Source organism: Sminthopsis crassicaudata, chromosome X (genome assembly GCF_048593235.1).
Source record: "Sminthopsis crassicaudata isolate SCR6 chromosome X, ASM4859323v1, whole genome shotgun sequence".
In the NCBI taxonomy this organism is placed as follows: Eukaryota; Metazoa; Chordata; class Mammalia; order Dasyuromorphia; family Dasyuridae; genus Sminthopsis; species Sminthopsis crassicaudata.
The window spans coordinates 71,318,207-71,340,720 of NC_133623.1; the positions used below are offsets into that span (position 1 = coordinate 71,318,207).

General features: G+C 41.2%; 1 protein-coding gene across 3 annotated transcripts in view; it reads right to left on the minus strand.

Annotated features, from left to right (window-relative positions):
- Positions 1-22,514, minus strand: part of LOC141549122 (ligand of Numb protein X 2-like) — a 112,493-nt gene that overhangs the window by 86,991 nt on the left and 2,988 nt on the right. Inside the window, exon 1 of one of the 3 annotated variants that reach the window (XM_074278468.1) lies at positions 3,155-3,367. The exons of the other annotated variants lie outside the window; for them this stretch is intronic. The gene's annotated coding sequence lies outside the window, so the exon portion shown is untranslated. Of the gene's footprint in view, positions 1-3,154; positions 3,368-22,514 lie in introns of those variants that run through there. 3 annotated transcript variants of the gene reach the window in all.

A 22,514-nucleotide genomic window follows, 5' to 3' on the forward strand; every position in this document is an offset into this window, starting at 1 on the left:
CCAGTGTTAGCAAGGCAGTACTTCTGAATCAGCAGCAGTGTTGGAGGCTTCTGGACCTCTTGGCTCTGAGAAAACCAGGGAGGGCTTGGAAAGTCAATGTGGTAAGGGAGTGGGAGTTCAGTGTCCCAGTACAGAGCCAGAGCAGCCTTGGTCCCAACCTTGATTGTTAGCAAAGCAGAACTCTGTTGATTTAGCACACTAGATCTTACAACAACAATGGGTGGAGACACTCCTAACAGCTCCACAGCAGAAAAGAATATTTGTGGTCAGGTTCCTAGAAGTATCTCTGAAAACAGCTACACAAAACCCCTGAAGCTTGGGACATTGCACCCTCCACCCTGAAAACAGGTTAAAGAGCCCTACAAAGAATTAAAAGCCAAGTAATAGGCTTGACTAATGAGCAGATAACAAAGTTTCTGACCATTGAAAGTTATTATGGTGACAAGGAAGATCAAAACACACATTCTCAAAAGATAACAACAAAGTCAAAGATCCTACATCCAAAGCCTCCAAGAAAAATAAGAATTGGGCTTAGGTCATGGAAGATATTGAAAAGGGATTTAAAAAAGAACATAAGAGAGATAGAGGAAAAATTAGGGAAAGAATTGAGAGGGATACAAGAGGAAATGCAAAAAGCTAATGAGAAGAATGTCTCAAAAAGCAAAATTGGCCAATTGGGAAAAGAGGCTCACTGAGGAAAATAATTCCTTAAAAATAGAAATGAGCAAATGGAAGCTGATTGTTAGGAAATGGAAATGAAATGGAAGCTTGTAATCAAGAGAGAAGTGGAATTATCTGCCATAAAAAAGATGCAAGAAAAACCTTTCAAAGTGAAGGGGAAGAAAGGAAGGAGAGGGCGAGTGAGTGAACTTTACTCTCAGAGTATTATTTCCTCAAAGAGGAAACATACATACTCAATAGGGGTATAGCAATCTATCTTACCTGCAAGAAAAGACTCCATCTTGTCATCACCCATAAATGTACATCTCCATGTTCATGAGCTCTGAAATTTTCTTCTTCTGATCACAATTTATTGTCATTTCATCTCTCTCTCTCCCTTCCTCCTTCTCTCCTCTCTCTGTGTCTCTCTGTTTCTGTCTGTCTCTCTCCTTCCAGCTATATCAAACCCAATTCTTCATCTTCATGATGACTTCCAATCCCTCAACCTCTCACTTGTTTCCCAGATTATCATCCTTGTACTGCCTATATTCTCTTCTCCATCTTGACCCCTGGTGAATGGTCATCTCCTGAGGTCCTTACCCTGTTATATCACTACTTGCTCTGCTCTGCTCTGCCAAGTCTCAGCCTTGGATCCCTCCTCACTCTTAGTTGCAGCCTACACATAGGCTGCTGTATAAAGTTAAAGAAAAATAATAAATTCACACTGACTGAATGCACTATAGATTTAGTTACATAATCTCAACTGGACCCTCTGTGCTGCTAGACAATACTTCTACATTTCCCTAATCAATCAGTCTTCCACTCTCCACAGTGGCTTTTCCAAACTCAGATCTTCCATAGCTTTCCTGTCTCCCCCACTCTCTTAGCTGGGAACTTTGCCTCATATTTGTTTTGTTTTTCTTTTTCTTTTTGCAAGGCAATTGGGTTTAAGCGACTTACACAGCTTAGTAAGTGTTAAATGTCTGAGGCCAGATATGAACTCAAATCCTCCTGACTTCAGGGCCGGTCCTCTATCCATTGTGCTATATGACTGCCCCAACTTTGCTTCATATTTACTGAAGACATTCAGTCTGTCCTTCAGAAAGAGCTCCTTCTTCTTTCCTCCTTTACTCCTATCTCACACCTCCCAGTTGCCTCTGTTACTATATCCTCCTTTATCTTCTCTCAAAATGAAGCTGTCCCTTTCCTTGACAAGACCCAGTCCTCTCTACATGAAGCAATGATCCCATTCTATTCTATCTTCTGTAGATTTGCCCCTCTATTCCCATGTATAATTTGGTTTTACTGTTATAATATTTTAAAAAAGAAAGTAGAAGTGGAAAGGGGATTATATCAGAAAAAGGGAAAAGGGGAGATAAAAAGAGGGAAATTACATCCCACGAAGAGGCAAAAGAAACCTATCATATCTGAATTAATGGAGGAGGAGGAACATTGTGTGAATCTTACTCTCATCATATTTGGCTCAAAAAGAAAATATTAGACATATTGGTTTACAGAGAAACTTCTCTCACCTCATTAAAAAGTGGGAAAGGAAAAGGGAAAAGTAAAAGAGTAGGCTAAATAGAAGGGAATACACACTTAACACCACATACCAAGATAAGATCAAAATGGATCCATGATTTAGGCATAAAGAACGAGATCATAAATAAATTAGAGGAATATAGGATAGTTTACCTCTCAGATTTGTGGAGGAGGAAGTGATTTGTGACCAAAGGAGAACTAGAGATCATTATTGATCACAAAAGAGAAAATTTTGATTACATCAAATTAAAAAGCTTTTGTACAAACAAAACTAATGCAAACAAGATTGGAAGGGAAGTAACTGGGAAAATATTTTTTACACTTAAAGGTTCTGATAAAGGCCTCATTTCCAAAATATATAGAGAACTGACTCTAATTTATAGGAAATCAAGCCATTCTCCAATTGATAAATGGTCAAAGGATATGAACAGATAATTTTCAGATGATGAAATTGAAACTATTTCCACTCAAATGAAAGAGTGCTCCAAATCACTATTGATCAGAGAAATGCAAATTAAGACAACTCTGAGGGACCACTACACACCTGTCAGATTGGCTAAGATGACAGGAACAAATAATGATGAATGTTGGAGGGGCTGTGGGAAAAGTGGGACACTGATGCATTGTTGGTGGAGTTGTGAAAGAATCCAACCATTCTGGAGAGCAATCTGGAATTATGCCCAAAAAGTTATCAAACTGTACATTCCCTTTGATCCAGCAGTGCTACTACTGGGCTTATATCCCAAAGAAATACTAAAGAAGGGAAAGGGACCTGTATGTGCCAAATTGTTTGTGGCAGCTCTTTTTGTAGTGGCTAGAAACTAGAAATTTAATGGATATCCATCAATTGGAGAATGGTTGCGTAAATTATGGTATATGAATTCTATGGAATATTACTGTTCTGTAAGAAATAACCAGCAGGATGAATACAGAGAGGCTTGGAGAGACTTACATGAACTGATGCTGAGTGAAATGAGCAGAACCAGGAGATCATTATACACTTCAACAACGATGTATGAGGATATATTGTGAGGGAAGTGGGTATCTTCAACAAAGAGAAGATCTGATTCAGTTCCAATTGATGAACAGAATCAGACACACACAGAGAAGGAACACTGGGAAATTAGTATAAACTGTTTGCATTTTTGTTTTTCTTCCCTAGTTATTTTTACCTCTGAACCTAATTCTTCCTGTGCAACAAGGAATTCAATTCTGCACACATATCTTGTATCTAGGATATAGTATAACACATTTAACAGTGGAGAGAAGGAGGGAAAATTTGGAATAGAAATGACTGCAAGGGATAATGTTGTAAAAAAAATTACCCATGCATATGTACTGTCAAAAAAGTTATAATTATAAAATTAATTTTAAAAAGTTAAATAAATAAATAAATAGAAGAGAATACAGAAAAATAAGGGAAAGGTATAAGAAAGTTGGAGGCAAGTTGTCCCCATAAGTTTAAGACTGGAGAGGGGCGTAAGAGACAAAAGAAAAAGAAAAGTATAATCTGGGGATAATAAGATGGCAAAAAAAATACAGAATTAGTAGTTTTAACTATAAATGTGAATAGGCTGAATTCTCCCATAAAGTGGAGTTGAATAGCCGGCTGGATCAAAAGCCAGAATCCAACAACATGTTGTTTGCAGGAAACATTTTAAAGCAGAGAGATACAGAGTAAAGGTAAAAGGCTGGAGCAGAATCTATTAGGCTTCAGATGAAGGAAAAAAAGCAGGGATAGCCATCCTCATCTCAGATCAAGCAAAAGCAAAAATTGATTTAATTAAAAGAGATAAAGAAGGAAACTAAAGGATAGCATAGACAATGAAGCGATATCAATACTAAACATATATGGATCAAGTGGTATAGCATCTAAAAAGAGTTGCAAAAAGAAATAGACAGCAAACTATAATAGTGGGAGATCTAAACCTTGCACTCTCAGAATTAGATAAATCAAACCACAAAACTAATAGGAAATAATTTAAAGAGGTAAATAGAATATTAGAAAAATTAGGTATGATAGATCTTTGGAGAAAACTGAATGGAGACAGAAAGGAGTATACTTTCTTCTCAGCAATGCATGGAACCCATACAAAAATTGACCATATATTAGGACATAAAGACCTCAAATTAAATGCAGAAAGGCAGAAATAGTAAATGCATTCTTTTCAGATCACAATGCAATACAAATTACATTGAACAAAAAGCTAGGGGTAAATAGACCAAAAAATAATTGGAAACTAAATAATCTCATCCTAAAGAATGAACGGGTGAAATAGCAAATCATAGACACAATTAATAATTTCACCCAAGAGAATGACAACAATGAGACAACATACCAAAAATTGTGGCATGCAGCCAAAGCAGTAAAAAGAGGAAATTTTATATTACTAGAGGATTACTTGAATAAAATAGAGAAAGAGAAGATCAATGAATTAGGCTTGCAACTTTAAAAGCTAGAAAAAGAGCAAATTAACCCCCCTAATCAAATACTAAACTTGAAATTCTAAAATTAAAAGTAGAAATTAATAATTTAAAGAACAATTAACTCCAATGTCATATAAACTATTTGAAAAAATAGGGAATGAAGGACTCCTGCCAAATTCTTTTTATGACACAGGCATGGTACTGATACCTAAACCAGGTTGGACAAAACAATTAAAGAAAATTATAGACCAATCTCCCTAATGAATATTGATGCAAAAATCTTAAATAAAATATTTGCAAAGAGATTATAGAAAATCATCCCTAGGATAATACAATATTGTATTAGAAATGCTGGTTTTGGCAATAAGAGTTGAGAAAGAGATTAAAGGAATTAGAGTAGGTAATGAGGAAACCAAATTATCACTCTTTGCAGATGATAAAATGGTATTCTTAGAGAACCCCAGAGAGATTCTACTAAAAAGCTATTAGAAATAATCCTCACCTTCAGCAAAGTTGCAGGATACAAAATAGACCCATATAAATCATCAGCATTCTTATATATCACTAACAAAAGCCAACAATTAGAGATGCAAAGAGAAATTCCATTTAAAGTAACTACCAATAGTATAAAAATTTTTAAGAATCTATCTGCCAAGGGAAAGTCAGATCTAAACAATTGGAAAAATATTAAGTGTTCTTGGATAGGTCGAGCAAATATAATAAAGATGACAGTACTCCCTAATCTATTTATTTAGTGCTGTACCAATCAGACTCCCAAGAAACTATTTTAATGACCTAGAAAAAAATAACAACAAAATTCATCCAGAAGAACAAAAGGTCAAGACTTTCAAGGGAACTAATGAAAAAAAATCAAATGAATGTGGCCTAGCTGTATCAGATCCAAAATGATATTAAAAGCAGTGGTCAACCATTTGGTGGTGGCTAAGAAACAGACTAGTTTATCAGTGGAATATGTTAAGTTCAAAGGACAAAACAGTCAATAACTTTAATAATCTAGTGTTTGACAAACCCCAAAACTCCTGCTTTTGGGATAAGAATTCACTGTTTGACAAAAACTGCTGGGAAAATTGGAAATCAGTATGGCAGAAACTAGGAATTGACCCACACCTATCACCTTACAGCAAGATAAGGTCAAAATGGGTCCATGAGTTAGGCATAAAGAATGAGATTATAAATAAATTAGAGGAACATAGAATAGTTTACCTCTCAGATTTGTGGAGGAGGAAGGAATTTGTGATCAAAGAAGACCTAGAGATCATTATTGATCACAAAATAGAAAACTTTGAATATATCAAATTAAAAACTTTTGTACAAACAAAACTAATTCAGACAAGATTAGAAGGAAAACAATAAATTGGGCAAATATTTTTACAATCAAAGATTCTGATAAAGGCCTCATTGCCAAAATATATAGAGAATTGACTCTATAAGAAATCAAGCCATTCTCCAATTGATAAATGGCCAAATGATATCAACAGACAATTTTCTGATGAAGAAATAGAAACTATTTCTAGACATATGAAAAGATGCTCCAAGTCATTATTAATCAGAGAAATGCAAATTAAGACAACTCTGAGATACCACTACACACCTGTCAGATTGGCTAGAATGACAGGGGAAAGATAATGATGAATGTTAGAGGGGATGTAGGAAAACTGGGACACTGATACATTGTTAGTGGAATTGTGAATATATCCAGCCATTCTTGAGAGCGATTTGGTACTACGCTCAAAAAGTTATCAAACTGTGCATACCCTTTGATCCAGCAGTGTTACTACTTGGCTTATAGACCAAAGAGATCTTAAAGAAGGGAAAGAGACCTGATTGTACAAAAATGTTTATGGCAGCCCTTTCTGTAGTAGCCAGAAAGTGGAGATTGAATGGATGCCCATCAATTGGAGAATGGATGAATAAATTGTGGTATATGAATATTATAGAATATTATTGTTCTTTAAGAAATGACCAGCAGGATGATTTTAGAAAGGCCTGGAGAGATGAACTGATGCTGAGTGAAATTAGCAGGATCAGGAGGTCAACAACAATACTATATGATGATCAATTCTGATGGACATGACTCTCTTCAACAATGAGATGAACCAAATGAGTTCCATTTGATCAATAATGAAGAGAACCAACTACACTCAGCGAAAAAACTCTGGGAAATGAGTACGAATCACAACACAGAATTTCCACTCCTGTTTTTAATTCTTGCATTTTTGATTTCCTTCTCAGGTTATTTCTATTTTATGTCTTAGTCCAATGTTTCTTGTGCAGCAAAATAACTATGGAGATGTAAATATATATTATATTTAACATACACTTTAACATATTTAACATGTATTGGTCTACCTGCCATCTAGGGGAGGGAGTGGGGAGAAGGAAGGGAAACGTTGGAACAGAAGGTTTTGCAAGGGTCAATGCTGAAAAATTACTCATGCGTATATCTTGTAAATAAAAAACTATAATAATTAAAAAAAGAAAAGGTCATAGGTCATAGAACAGGTACTTCTACTTCCTTTCCTCTCACCCTCCTAACTCTCTAAAGTCTAAGCTTCATTCCACTTAAATGGTTCTTTCCAATGACTTCTTAATTGCCAAATCTCCTTTTCTTGATCCTCATGACCCTTGACCTCTCTGCAGCTTCTGACAATACCCATCACTTTCTCCTCCTGGACACTTTCTTCTTTCTAAATTTTTTGTGCCACTGCTCTTTCTTTCCTGGTTCTTCTGACTGCTCCTTCTTAATCTTCTTTGTTGGATCTTCATACCAGTCATGCTTGCTAACCTTAAATTCATACCACGACGGCCTGTTCTGGATTCTCTTCTCTTCTCCTAAACTGCTTCTCTTGGTGACCTCATCAGCACCCATGGAGTCCCAGATCATCTTTCCGATGATGATTCTCAGATCTACTTATACAGCCCTATTGTTTCTGCTCATCTTTAGTCTTATGTCCAATTGCCCACTGAACATCTCAAACTGGATAACCCACAGACATTTTAAATTCAACATATCTAAAACTGACCTTGCTATTTTCCCATCTCCCGCTCCTCCCCTCGCCATCCCAAACCCTTTAGTCTTTCTAACTTTCTATTACTATCTAAGTAATCACCATTGTCTCATTCACTGAGGTTCACGAGCTAGTTCTCCCATCATAACTAATCTGTCGTCTCACTTCCAGTTGATCAATGATGGACAGAAACAACTACACCCAGAGAAGGAACACTGGGAAGCGAATGTAAATTGTTAGCACTACTGGCTATCTACCCAGGTTACTTATACCTTCGGAATCCGATACTTAATGTGCAACAAGAAAATGGTATTTACACACATATATGGTATCTAGGATTTATTGTAACACATGTAAAATGTATGGGATTTCCTGTCATTGGGGGGAGGGAATGGAGGGAGGGGGGGATAATTTGGAAAAATGAATACAAGGGATAATATTATAAAAAAAATTACTCATGTATATATACTGTGAAAAAAAATTCTAAATAAAAAAAAAAACTAATCTGTTGTCAAGGTCTGTGGATTCTATCTTAATAACATCTCTTGATATCTGCCCCTTCTCTTCAGTTCTCAGCACCTCCCTCCAAGACTGTCGCTCTAGCCTCCGGCTTCTTAAAACTTTTTCCACTCAAGATCCCTTTTCTCCTGAGAAACTTTTACATGATCCCAAGTATATAGATATATAAACTGGGTACACAAATGAAACATCTACTGATAATAAATCTTAATTTCCCATCCCCCACATTCAAGTTACCAAGACCCCATAAGGATTTGTGACCCACAATTTAAGAAGTTTTACTCTAGAGACTACTGGTGGGGCTTTCTGTCAGAAGTCTCTTCCGACAGCTATCAAATGGATCTTCCTAAAGCACAGGTCCTATCATGTCATCTCCCTATTTAGTAGCTCCCTCTTGCTTCCTGGACTGAAAAGAAAATCCTCTGCTTGCAGCTTTTTCAATCTCTTTCTAACCTAGCTGGCCCCCTCCTCCCTTTCTCACAACAGACTCCCCTTCATGTATTCTGCAATTCTGTGCCGCTGACCTTGGTGGTATTCTTTAAGCACCTAACAACCCATGTCCAGTCTGGGAATTTGCACTGGTTATTCCTCATGCCAGAAATTCCCTCCCTCCTTCATATCTTTCATAGCTTTCTTCATATCTCAGCTAAAATCCCATCATCTGTAAGAATCCTTTCCCAGCCCTCTTCAGTCTTAGGGCCCACCTCCAGAGATGATCCCACAGTGTAACCTGTGCTATATGTTATCTCTCCCCTTTAGACTGTATACTTCTAGAGAACAGGAACTTCCTTTTTGCCCCCTTTTTTCTATCCCCTGCCCTTAGCACAGTGCCTAGCACATAGTAGGGTACTTAATGAATGCTGGTTGATTGACTGACTCTTGACTTTGATGTTATTTTTATTTATCACATCATTTCTTCCAACTCTGATAGTCTGTAAAGGAGAGAACTAAGATCCCACAGAGATAAATGACTTGTCCACATTTACACAGTTCAATAACAGCTTAATATGATTTGAACCCAGATTTCCTTAGTACTCTGCTCTTTTCACTGCCTGACATTACCCCCATTTTGATTTTCTCTGTGTGAGTTATCTCATTTTTAACTTCACTCTAATAACCTGGAAGGGCTGGTGGGGCTCTCTTAAAGTTTGGGGGGTATCAAGATGAATCAGACATCAGAAGGGACCCACAAAAGAGCTTACTCAAAGTTCTTCTGCCTCTCCTTCCCTCTTCCCCTCTCCCTGCAGTCAGTCCAGGCCTGGGCACATAGAAGCATTCCTTAAATACTTGTTTTCTGCCTGACGCCAGGGAGCTAGCCTTGATTATGTTTCCATGTTGCATGCAAAAAGCTCCATTCAGAGCTCTTAATGGACGTTTAGAAGTTAGTCCCCTACTCCGTTCCTCTCATTTTACAAAGAAAGAAACTGAGGCCTCAGGAAGGGTCAGTAATTTGAAGAGACTTAGGCATTCTAAAGAGCTGGCCCATTGAACAGCTATCTCAATTGAGTGGTAGAAATGTCAACCTCAGCCCACATGGGACTTGGGGACATTGTTTCTCCCAGAAGCACAATAGCCTGTTTGTCCAGGGGAATTGTTAGCGTGACTGTGGCAAGCTTCTTTCTAACCAGAGAATGCCAGCTCTCTCCTAAGCTGAGCACAGACATGAGATTCATCTCATGTAATTTTCTCTTCCTTCTTAGCACAGTGAGCCATTCTGAGTAGTAGCTCCAGTGACTCTGGAATGGTAACCTTTAAGCTTGGAGTCAGGAAGAACCCGGCTTTGAATCCTGTCTCTAGGGTTTATTAGTTGTGTGACCATCTGTGACTCAGTTTCCTCCTTTGTCAAATACAGATAATTCTTCTTCTAAGGAAGAAGAGAGCACCTGCGATTTCCTAGGTGTAGAAAATCCTCTGTGCCAAAAAGGTTGGCACCTTCTTTGTAAAATACAGTCTTAGAGACTCTAGATCATGAACTTCTGGAGGCCAGGGTCTGTCTTTTGTCTGTTTTTGTATTCTCTGTGCTTAACAGAGTACCTGGTATATAGTAGATGCTTACTAAATGCTTGCTGACTTAGAGAATTGCCTGAATCTAAGAAAGTAAGTGACATGCCTAAGTATGTGCCAATGGTACCCGTTTCATATATTCATATATTTTTCCACTTTGTGGTGAGTTCTCTATAACATTAAAATAACAATAGCACCAACAATAGCTAACATTTATATAACGCATTGAGTCTAGCAGTGTTAAGTGCTCTATTATCATCTCATTTGATCTTCACAACAAGAAGGGGTTTCAAGCTATTATTATCCCCATTTTATAGTTGAGGAAGCTGAGGCAAATAGGGTGAAGTGATTTGCTCAGAGTCGCGCAGCTTGTAAGTGTCTGAGGCCATACGTGAACTCAGGAAGAGTCTTCCCGACTCCAGGCCTGGTGTTCTAACCACTACACTACCAACCAGAGCTGGTGTGAGCATTAAACAAGAAAACATGTGTGAAGGGAATTGCAAATCTTAAAAGGACTCGGTAAGTGTCAGCTATTCTTGGGATATGGCTGATGGCCTTGGAACCCCATTGGAACCCCATGGAATATCAACAGAAGAGCCACGATAGCAGGTGACACAAAGGACAATGGACAAAGAGATGGGATTGTCATATGTAATGAGAGTGAGGAATGGAGACCAAGGAGATCGGAGCCTTGGGGAATGACTCAATAGTCTTAGGACACTTGGAAGAAGGTATGAACAGTGGTCAAGTTCACACTCTTGGGAGGTGTAAATGATTATATACCTGTATGGCAGGGGCATTTCATATAGCCTTGGGCTCAGTTAAAACTGGGTGAAGTCTGAAAACCCAAGTATGCTGTTTAATGGATGCCTGCTACTTAGATTTGCTTTTGGTGGTTAAAAAGTTTATGGATGGGTCCTTATATCTCAAGTATCAATCGGTGCCAAATTATTTATAGGAACGTAATATAATATAGGAGATAATTATTGTACAGGGCTTAGCACAATGGCTGGCATTAATGAATGTTAGCTATTATTATTATTATTATTAGTTATGGAAGAAGGTCTACATTGTCAGATGTGGCTGACAGGTTGCCTTTTTTTGCTTCCCCCTTCCACGGGAGGGTTCCACTGGGAATGAAAATGAAAATTAATGAATGACGGCCATGTTAAAGAAGCATGGAAAAGCACCTTTTTCTTTTTAAGGATAATAATAATGATGGTAGGTAACGCTTCTATACAGCTTTGAGTTTTGCAAAGCACTTCACATATATTCTCTCATCTGATCTTCACAACAAACCTGTTAATTTCATCCCTGATTAAAGAGAAAACTGAGGTAAAAAGAGTTGGCACAGCTAGTAAGAATCTGAGGAAGGATTTGAACTCAAGCCTTCCTGACTCAAGGTTCATCACTTTAGCCAAGGGGCCACTCTATGGTCTCAATAGATGACCAGTCCAAATACCATGTATCTAGAAATCACTACAAGACATAGGCAAAAGCTACTGACTCAGCAATGGGAGAGGGTCCAGATCAAAGATCCTCCCAACCTCTGACTTTCTCTGTTCTAAGGTTCTGTCTGGCTCTGGCCATCAGTGTTCTGTCAGTTCTACTGTGTTGGGGCAGCTAGGTGGAGATGCAGTGGACAGAGCACTGGCCCTGGAGTCAGGAGGATCTGAGTTCAAATGTGACCTTGGATACTTAACACATACTTGCTGTGTGACCTTGGGCAAGTCACTTAACTTCAATTATCTTGCAAAAAAAAATCATACAGTTCTGTGACTCACTCAATACTTGAGATGTAAGGACCCATCCACAAACTTTTTAACCACCAAAAGCAAATCTAAGTAGCAGGCATCCATTAAACAGCATACTTGGGTTTTCAGACTTCACCCAGTTTTAATTGAACCCAAGGCTATATGAAATGCCCCTGCCATACAGGTATATAATCATTTACACCTCCCAAGAGTGTGAACTTGACCACTGTTCATACCTTCTATGTGTCATAATGCAGTGCTTGCATAAAATGTTCTATTTCTGCCCTTTCCAATTCTCAAAAGACAGTGATTGGGGCTGAAACTCCATGTCATGGATAAAGTCCATAGATCCCAGCCCAGAATTCTGGTTTGTGTCAAGAGAGGAAAAATGATATTTCATTCATCTCACCTGGAAGAAAACAGCCCAAACTACCTGGGGCATGAAATGCTCAAGTCCCTGATTTTACTGATGTAATATTCAGATAATAGTGAAACCTAAAGTCTAAATGGTCTGGGGGTGAACTGGGCCGTAATTTTGGGCTTTGTCGGGAAGGCAATAGAAACCTAAGAACGCCACAATTGGGAGAGGGGAGGCCATACGTACAAAAATATTTAGAGCGGTTCTTTTTCTCAGGGCAAAGAATTGGAAATTGAAGGAATGCCCGTCAATTGGGGAATGGCTGAATAAATTGTGGTGTGTGTTTATAATGGAATAATATTGTGCTCTAAGAAATGTTGAATGGGATGTTCTCAGAAAAAACCTGCAAAGTGTTCATTGAGCTCACACAAAGTGATATGGCTTGGGTACAAAGTAAAAGCAAAGTTGTGGGATGTTCAGCTGGGAATCACTTGACTGTACTCAGCAATACAACGATCCAAGATCACTCTGAAGAACTTATGAAAAAAATGCTCTCCAGATCCAGAGAAAGAACTGATTGTGTCCGAATACAGAGTGAAGAATAGTTTAACTTTGTTTTTCTTGAGCGTTTTTTTCATATTTGGCAGGATCTATATTGTCTTTTGCAACATAGCTTTTGTAGAAATGTTTTTTACATGTGCCTTCTCAGTGTGGGACAGGGAGGAAGGGAGAGAACCTGAAACTCAATGTTTTACAAACAAGTGTAATTTTTTTTTTAACTTTTGAACAATGATACTGTAAAGATAAACAACTCTGAGAGAATAAGAACTCTGAGAAAACAATGACCAAGTAGAGGAGGAGAGCTCAGTTTGATCTCTCTGAAAGTCAGTGTGGACAAAGCCGCCAAAACCATCTTAAGATACCAATCTGGCTATCTCTCAAAACTCTTCAGTAGCTCCTTATTACCTGAAGGTAAAAACCCCACTTCTTGTCTTTGTCTTTAAGGCCTTATTTGGATCCTGAAGTTTTATTTCATAGGACTCCTCTCCTCACCCTTTAAAGTCCAGGTACATTGGATCTCTACTTGGTCTGGAGTTCATTTTGCTCTCTCTCACCTCAGCCCGTTGGGATGGACCCCTTCCCATGCAAGAACCACACTGCTGCCTGGTCTCTGCCTAGAGAGATCATTTCCATCCTCAAGGCCTTCATCTCCAACATGCCTTGATCTTGCATCTGTAAGTCAACTTTCATCTGGGAAATGGTAAAACCATTATGGAAAGTGATTTGGAACCATGCCTCCCAAATCACTAAACTGTGTACCCTTTAGCCTAGCGATGCCCCTATTATATCTATCCTGCAAAAAATGCTAAACAAAGAGGAAAAGGACTCAGGCATACAAAAGTGCTTCTTTGTTGTAGAAGCAGAGAACTGCAAACTAACGGGGCGCCCATTGACTGGGAATTTGCTGAGCAAATTATGTTCAATGGACGTGATAGAATGCTGTTTGCCATAAGAAACAACAGAGCAGATGGTTTTGGAGTAAGCGGGGAAGACTTGTACAGAATAAGAAAGAGGGAAATGAGTAGAATCAGAAGAATTTAGGTAATAACATTGTGAAAACAAACAACTCGAAAGAGTAAGAACTCCGAGAAAACAATGACCAATCAGAGTTCCAGAGGACTCCTCACCAAGTGGGTAGGCCCCTTCCCAATAGAAAGGCAGAGGCCTCAGGGTGCAGAATAAGATGGGTTTTTGGACATAGTCACTGGGGGATTTGTTTTGCTTGACTTTGCACATTTCTTTCATGAGTTTTATTTTTGTTTTTTTTTCAGTGAGTGTGGGCAAAAGAGGTAAGTAGAGAAAAGAAATTTTTGGTAATTGAAAAGATGCTTGTTTTTGCTGAGGCAATTGGGGTTAAGTGACTTACCCAGGGTCACACAGCTAAGAACTGTTAAGTGTCTGAGGCCAGATTTGAACTCAGGCCTTTGTGACTTCAGGGCTGGTGCTCTATCCACTGTACCACCTAGCTACCCCTTTTTTTTTTTTTTTTTTTTAAGTGATGTCTTCCTCCTTCCATTTTCCCAGGGCGTTTCATATAGAGCTATGCCTTGTCACCATCATATCCAAGTTTATATTGCACATTTTTAAGAGTCAGTTCCTAGTAGACCCTAAAGCAGTGGTCCTCAAACTTTGGAAATAGGGGGCCAGTTCACTGTCCCTCACACTGTGGGAGGGCCGGACTACAGAAAAAACAAAAGCTCACACTCTGTCTCCGCCCCTCAGCCCATTTGCCATAACCTGGCTGGCCTCTGGCCCACGGGCCATAGTTTGAGAACCCCTGCCCTAAAGTCTTTGAGGAAAGGGGCTATTGTTTTTTCATGTTTATAGTTTGACCACCAATTACAGCACCTAGAATATCATAGATGCTTCACAATAACAGTAGCTGGCATTTATATACCAAAAAAATTTTAAATTTTAAAAATACTTTAAAATTTGCAAAGCACTTTACATATGTTAACACATTTGTTTATAAATGTTTGCTGAGGGGAAGCTAGGTAGCACTGCAGTGTTTAGAACACCAGCCCTGAAGTCAGGAGGACCTGAGTTCAAATTTGGCCTTAGACACTTAATACTTCCTAGCTGTGTGACCCTGAACAAGTCACTTAACCCCAATTGCCTCACACACATACAAAACAAGCAAACAAATAAATGTTTGTTGAATGAATAAGTGAATGCAATGAGGCTGAGGAGCTTCTTGGCACCCATAAGGCTGAATATACCAATCAGCATTCATTCTGCCAGGTTAACAGCGTCAGGAATCCTCCAATGGGGTCACACTACTTTATTCCCACTGCCAGCTGCCTGCTCCAAAGGAACATGGTCCCACAAAAAAGAATACCGGGGTCTGAGGATCAGGGTTTGGGGGCCACGGTTTCGGTTTTAATTTTGCCTTTACTTGCTAATGAGTGTTGTGACCTTAGCAAAGTCACTGCAACTTTCTGAACCACAGTTTCCCCATGTGGCAAAAAGGGACCCTACAAATGTCCACAATATCTGCTGTCCCTTTAAGCTTCAATATCTTATATCTGAAAGTCTCTCCCAACTCTTATGATCCATGTTCTATAGTCTCCTCTGTTCCCCACGACTCTGATGTTCTCTCTTCCAAGATCCTGCCCAGTCCTAACATTCCCCATTCTAAGGTGCCACCCTATGTTCCACGATTCTCCTAGCTGTGACACTCTCTGGTCTAAGGTCCCTCCCAGCTCTGGCATTCCATGTTTGAAGATCCCTCTCAGTTTTGAGCTGTGTTCAAAACTCTCTTCTAGTTCTAAAATCCTTGGTTCCAAGGTTCATACAGTTCTAACATTCCACCTTCAAAGAGTTCATTCAGATCTGACATTCTTGGTTCTAAGACTATTCTTAGCTCTGACATTCAACGTTCTAAGACTCCTCTCAGGTCTGCCTGTCTTTGTTCTAATGGCCCCCAAAATGGTGACATTTCATATTTTAGGTCCCTTCTGGCTTGTTTCGTGATTCTAAGCTCCATTTTCTGTTCGGGGGTCGCCCTAGAACTCAGGAGTCTAACTTAACAAATTCTCTGGAGCACCCGGGGGATGAGATGTTGAGAAATAAGAGAAAGATTAGAAAGTGACAAACCAGCCTCCTTGGGGACTCAGTGAACTCCTGAAGGAGCCAATCTGCAGGCTTGCTGAGGGGTCAATTCATTGATGATACTCTCTGCCTGCTGAGGGGAATATGGGACATAAAATAGAAATTTATTTCATAAATATAAAATAATTATATGTCCCATATGGGAAATATTCCCATGGGAATATAAAATAATTTCAATGTGCAGGGAAGGTTTCCCATCAAGACTAATCCTCTCTTCTTCATGCTTGAGTGAGAAAGCACTTTTCTTCCTTCCTTCCTTCCTTCCTTGTTTCCTTCCTTCCTTCCTTCCTTCCTTGTTTCCTTCCTTCCTTCCTCCCTTCCTTCCTTCCTTCCTTCCTTCCTTCCTCCCCTCCTTCCCTTTTCTTCCTTCCTTCCTTCCAACATTTAAAATAGATTTTTATTGATATTTGTAATTTTCACATCACTTGGATTCCCCGCCCCATTCCTTCCTTTCTTGGTACCTGAAAGTGATCCCATTTAATAGAGAATTTTTTTTAGAAAAAAAAAGGGGAAGAGAAGAAATTCCGTAAACCAATTAATATTAATAGTAACCAATTAATCTGTTGGGTAAAGATTTTACGCACTATGGCCCCCAGTAATCTTCTGTGCAAAGGAGTGAGGGGAGGTACCAAAAAAAGCATTTTCATGGTATTATAGATATCAGTCTAGAAGAGATCTTAAACCTCTTCATTTTATAGAGGAGGCAACTGAACCCCAGGGAGAGGAAGGGACTTGACCAAGGTCACACGGAAGATTCTAGCTCTAGAGCTGGCAGGGCTCCCAGAAAGGAGGAAGCAAAAGAGCTAGAAATAATGAGTGTAGCTTAGAAAACCTTCATTATTTAACAAAACCGGATAAGTCACTATGGGAATGGAGAAAGTGCTGGAGAGAAGTTGGGGGAAGACCAGTCCTTGACCTCTTGTGGGAGGGCAATATACAAACATAATAATGGCCTTGTTAGTTGTGTTGAGGAATCAAACCAAGACATGCATGTTGTATCCCCTCAATAAAAAGTAAGCTGTTTGAGGGCAGAGACTATTTCATTTTCTCTTTTTATCATCAGGGCCTAGCATAAGGCCTGCTCTGTGGTGGCCTTTAACAACTGGTGAATTCAGTTTCACTGTGATTGGAAACCTGGCAATTTCTCAGAGGTGGGGGGCCTCTCCCCCTGCTTACAATGATCACCAGCAATAGGGAAACAGGGAAGGGCTATAGAAAATCAGAGACTTCAGTTTGAACCAAATTCCTCACCTCCCAAATGTCTGACCAGAGGTCAAGTGGTGTGATCTTGGACAAGTCATTTGCCTTTTCTTGGTGGTGTCATGGATGGGGGAGGTTTTCTCTGTTCTAGGCCCTTCCTAACTTTGCTATTCTGTGCTCTGTGTTCTAAGTGCTTCCTGCTCTGAATCATTTGCTCTCTCCCTAAAGGGAAAGACCCTCCCCAGGAGACCTCACAAAGGCCTTGGTTTGCTTCCTCACCACAACTAACAAGGTGCTTATTATGTTTGTATATTACTCTCCCACAAGAGCTGAGGGAGAGAGGGAAGGAAGGAAGGAGGGAGGGAGGGAGGGAAGAAGGAAAAAAGGAAGGAAGAAAGGAAGAAAAAAAGGAAGGAAGGAAAAAAAGGAAGGAAGGAGAAGAAAGGAACGGAGGACAGAAGGAAGGAAAGAAGGGAAAGAGGGAAGAAGGAAGGAAGGAAAGAAGGAAGGAAGGAAGGAAGGAAGGAAGGAAGGAAGGAAGGAAGGAAGGAAGGAAGGAAGGAAGGAAGAAAAAAGGAAGAAAAAAGGAAGGAAGGAAAAAAGGAAGGAAGGAGAAGAAAGGAACGGAGGACAGAAGGAAGGAAAGAAGGGAAAGAGGGAAGAAGGAAGGAAGGAAAGAAGGAAGGAAGGAAGGAAGGAAGGAAGGAAGGAAGGAAGGAAGAAAAAAGGAAGGAAGGAAAAAAGGAAGGAAGGAGAAGAAAGGAACGGAGGACAGAAGGAAGGAAAGAAGGGAAAGAGGGAAGAAGGAAGGAAGGAAAGAAGGAAGGAAGGAAGGAAGGAAGGAAGGAAGGAAGGAAGGAAGGAAGGAAGGAAGGAAGGAAGGAAGGAAGGAAAAAAGGAAGGAAGGAGAAGAAAGGAAGGGAGGATGGAAGGAAGGAAAGAAGGGAGGGAGGGAAGAAGGAAGGAAGGAAGGAAGGAAGGAAGGAAGGAAGGAAGGAAGGAAGGAAGGAAGGAAGGAAGGAAGGAAGGAAGGAAGGAAGGAAGGAAAGTGCTTTCTTACTCAAGCATGAAGAAGAGAGGATTAGTCTTCATGGGGAAACCTCAAATACCCATGGGAACTTGGCTTGCTCAAAGTCAGAATGTGACGTTAAGCTCCTCTCTCCCAGCTCTATGTGGCCCCTGTGGTGTTTGTATGAGGGGTCTGGGGCAAAAGCCTGGCACTCACCCCTGTGAGGGAAGCTTCGCTGGGAGAAGGGACTCAGGGAAAGGCAGCCTCTGCAGGGAGCTTTCAGTGGGAGGCAGCTAGCTCGCTAAGCTGCTGTGACTATATCCTATTGGAGGCCCAAGAAAGGCACCTGAAAGATAATGGGAAGAAGAGACAAACATACCCAGGCATAGGACAGATGTGAGCAAAGTCACTATCCTCCAGGACCCCTCTGTTCCTCCCCCAGGATCCCAAAGCCAGCCTTACTTGGGAGGTGTTCGTAGGCCTTGGCCACCAGCATAGAGGGAGGCTGCCTGCTGTGGCAGAAACAGTCCTGGGCTTAGCTAGTTTCCAGAGTGTAGTCAGGTGGACAGAGCCCTTCTTTTACAGTCTGAGGACATGGGTTCAAATCCCACCTCTGAGTAAATCACTTTATTTTGGGCCTTTGTTTTTTTCTCCCTTTACCCATCTGCATTCAGCACTCCCTGCTCCTAACTGGCCTCTCTAAACCTTGGCCACTCAAGGATCTTATTACCTAATCTAACAAAATTCTCTGCCCTCCCACCCCCCACCAATGTCCCTACTCCCATTCCTGGAGATCAATTGTTTTTTTTTTTTTTTTTTTTTTTTTTTTTTTTTTTTTTTTTTTTTTTTTGCTGAGGCAATTGGAGTTAAGTGACTTGCCCAGGGTCACACAGCTGGGAAGTGAAGTATCAGAGGCCATATTTGAGCTCAGGTCCTCCTGACTTCAGGGCTAGTGCTCTATTCCCAGCTGCCCCAAGACCAGTTGTTGCAGAAAGCCCCTCATCACTGGCTTTGGACCTGGGACTATTGAGAAAGAGCTTTTTCCTGACCTTTCTTTCCAGGGCTAACCAAGGAGGAGTTGTATTCTTCTTGGCACATTCCATTATAATCTCTTTCTCCAAAAGGCATCCCAGACTATCCTTGCCTCCCCTCCCCAGCCCGTCACAACAGCTCTCCTTCTTGTACCCTTTATCTCCTCTCACACAGCCACGCCGGCTTCACCTTATACTCTCACTGCTCGAGCAGACCCCTAAGTGAATCCCCTGCCTCAGGGTTCTCTTTCTGGCCAAGATCTAGGATCCCGTGATGATTATATTTATATAATCCATGTAGCTCTCAACACACTCTCGGATTGCTTTCCAGCTCTGTCTAGCTTCCACGTTTTAAGTCTCTCCTAGGTCTAATGCTGGTTTTGGATTCTGAGAGCCCGTGATCCACCCCGACCTACTATCCTAGTCACCCCACTCTCCACACCAGTGACTCTGGGGCAACGATTCGGGAGTAGTTGCAAGCATCTCCCTATCAGACTCTGGTCTGCACTTGTGAAACCAAAAACATAGATCAGATACAAAGAAAAGGATAAGGAAGGTGGGCGGGATGAACGAAATAGTCCATCGAGTCAGTGCTCCCAAATACCTTGTGCTTCCTCTGAAAATTCTATGCTAATTGTCCAAAAGATGGACACCAACCTTCTTGGTTCCTGGCCGCTTTAATGGTCGTTAAGGCCATCAGAAAGAAATCCCTTTGGTTGGGCTGCAGGGAAAAAGGAACCAGTGAGCACATGCTTCCCTTTATTCCCTACAGCCATTTAGGCTCCCGGTAAGCTTGAAACTCAACTACCTAGTTCATTTCCTGCTTCGATGGGGCCTTCCAGCTACTCTTGGGCCTATCATAGGATTCCCAGAGCTGACAGGGATCTTGGAGACCATTTATTCAGAGCCCTTTCACTATCCAGAAGAGGAAATGAAGGCTACCATTCACTTCGTTGCAATTTTTGAGTAGAGAGATGACACCATCAGTCTTGCATCTTCAGAACAAGAAGTTGACAGCTGTGTGCAGTATGGCTCGGAAGGAAGGGTGACTAGAAGCAAAGAGCCCAATAAGGGAACTCCTGCAACAGTTTTAGGGGGGGCGGACCCCTGGTTTGGGAGGAAATGGGATGGACACAACAGATGTCACGGACACAGAGCTGACAAGCTGAGCAATGGATTGGCTGTACGGGGTGTAGGGATGGGGGTTGGGGGAGAGGAAAGCATCAAGGATAATCTCAAGGTCAGAACTGCCAGATAACTAAAAGGATGGAAGGCAGCGTCAGAAAGACAAACGGAGAACTGGGGGAGAGGAACCAGTTGGGGGAGGACTTAGAATGAGGGCTGGTTTGGCCATTTCACCAAAGGTCCCAGGAGCAGGAATGAGCAGAACCAGCAGGGAAACCCAGGCCGCCGACTCCAAAGCCACTGTACTGTACTTAACTGTCTCCCTCTCTTCCAGAACAGTTCTGGATTCTCCTTCCCTCCCCCACCTCCCTGTTCTCCCAAGGCCACAACCTGGATCACTGTCACAACTTCCTAACTGGTCTTCCTGACTCCACTCTCGGCCTACGACAGCTCAGCCCATCCTCCAAGTCCCTCTTCTACTTAAACATATCTAAGAGAGTCCTATGACCCCCAGAACAAAATGTAAGCCATTGAGCCTGGCAGTCTTTTACAATCTGGCCCAGCCAAGCTTCCCAGACTCAGTTTACATCATTCCCTGTCCAGTTCACTATACTTTCTGCTAACATTTTCCATAATATCATCTGGCCCTCTCCTACCTCCATGCATTGGTCCAGGCCACCCCCCATGCCTAGAAGAGCCTCTTCAAACTACTTTATTATAGCCTTTAAGACCCAAGTCGGGTACCATCTTGCCCCCCAGCCCTTTTTACTGATTTGGCTAACTGGGCTTCCTGCCTCTTGCCTCTGGCCTCTCTAGGCCAACCTTCATGCAGCTGGCACAACAGTTCCCAAAGAGCAGGTCTGACTGTGCCATTCTCTCAAGATGAGCAGTGACTCGTTCTTGTCCATAGATTAAAGTGCCAAGTCAGGATGGTATTCAAGGCTGGCACTCGATCTGGCTCCCCTAACCGTTCTGGACTCCCATCACATGACTCCTTTGGGCACTGAACACTCACTCCAGCCACAGTGGGTTAGAGGAGGTTCCCCTTTCCTCCTCCTTGTGTTTGCTCCAAGGCCCTTAAACCTGAAAACATGCTCCTTCTTTCAATACAACTATTAAAATGCTCTTTCTTCATAGGCCAGCCCCGAAGTGCCAGCCACCTTCTTCGGAAGCTATCTCTGGTCCTCCAATAAGGTGCCCCTCATGCCATTTTCCTCTGAAAGCCTTTCCTATCTCTGCTCAAGGTGGCACAGTGGATAAAGCACTGGGCTTCATCTTCCTGAGTTCAAATCCAGCCTCAGATTTCTTCCTTAGCTTATGTGACACTGGACAAGTCACTTTACTCTGTTGGCTTCAATTTTCCCATCTGTCAAATGAGCTAGAGAAGGAAATGACAAATCACTCCAGTATCTTGGCCAAGAAAGCCCCAAACGAGATCATAGAGAATTAGACACAACTGAGCCGACTGGGCAGCAGCAATAACAACAAATCTCTCCCTTCCCCTTTTCTCCCTACTTTATATGCTACTTCTTTGTGGCCCTGCTCCATCATCCCAGCACCAGATCCTGGCTTGGGGTTTCTCTGTCTCTGCTTTTTACTGCCTTTATATGACTATGAGCCAATGTCTTCTCCTCTCTGCTCTCAATTTCCCCCTCTTTAAATAAGGGGCTTGGACTAAATCAGATGTTCTAAATCTGAAATCTAGGACCATTTTGTAAATATATCTTCCTAACAACTTCAATATAATTAGTTTCCTTAGTAATCCTCGGTGTTTCATTTTATGCCTTCCAAAACAGGATTCTAAGAAGAGGTCCATACATTTCAGCAGACTGCCAAAGGGATTCAGAGCACACACAAAAAGGGAAGAAGCCTCCTCTAGTCTAGTGAATTTCTAAGGTCTCTTCTTGGCCTTTTCCCAGGTTTGCTAGCCATCATTCCCACTGGCTGCCAGACCCATTTCCGAGATACACAATAAACTCATCAAGCCCAGGCAAAGCCCCAAGAAAGGATCCAACACTTCCCCGTCAGTTTCAACAGGAAGAGAAAGAGAAAGTCCAGAGCTCTAGATCTCTATTTTCCCAGGGGCCTCCATTCTAGAGGAATGCCATCAGAGATGATGGCATCCCGGCATTCAGAACTAATCTGGGAGGAAAAACTGAAGCCAACAGGGGCAGGGACTTGAGC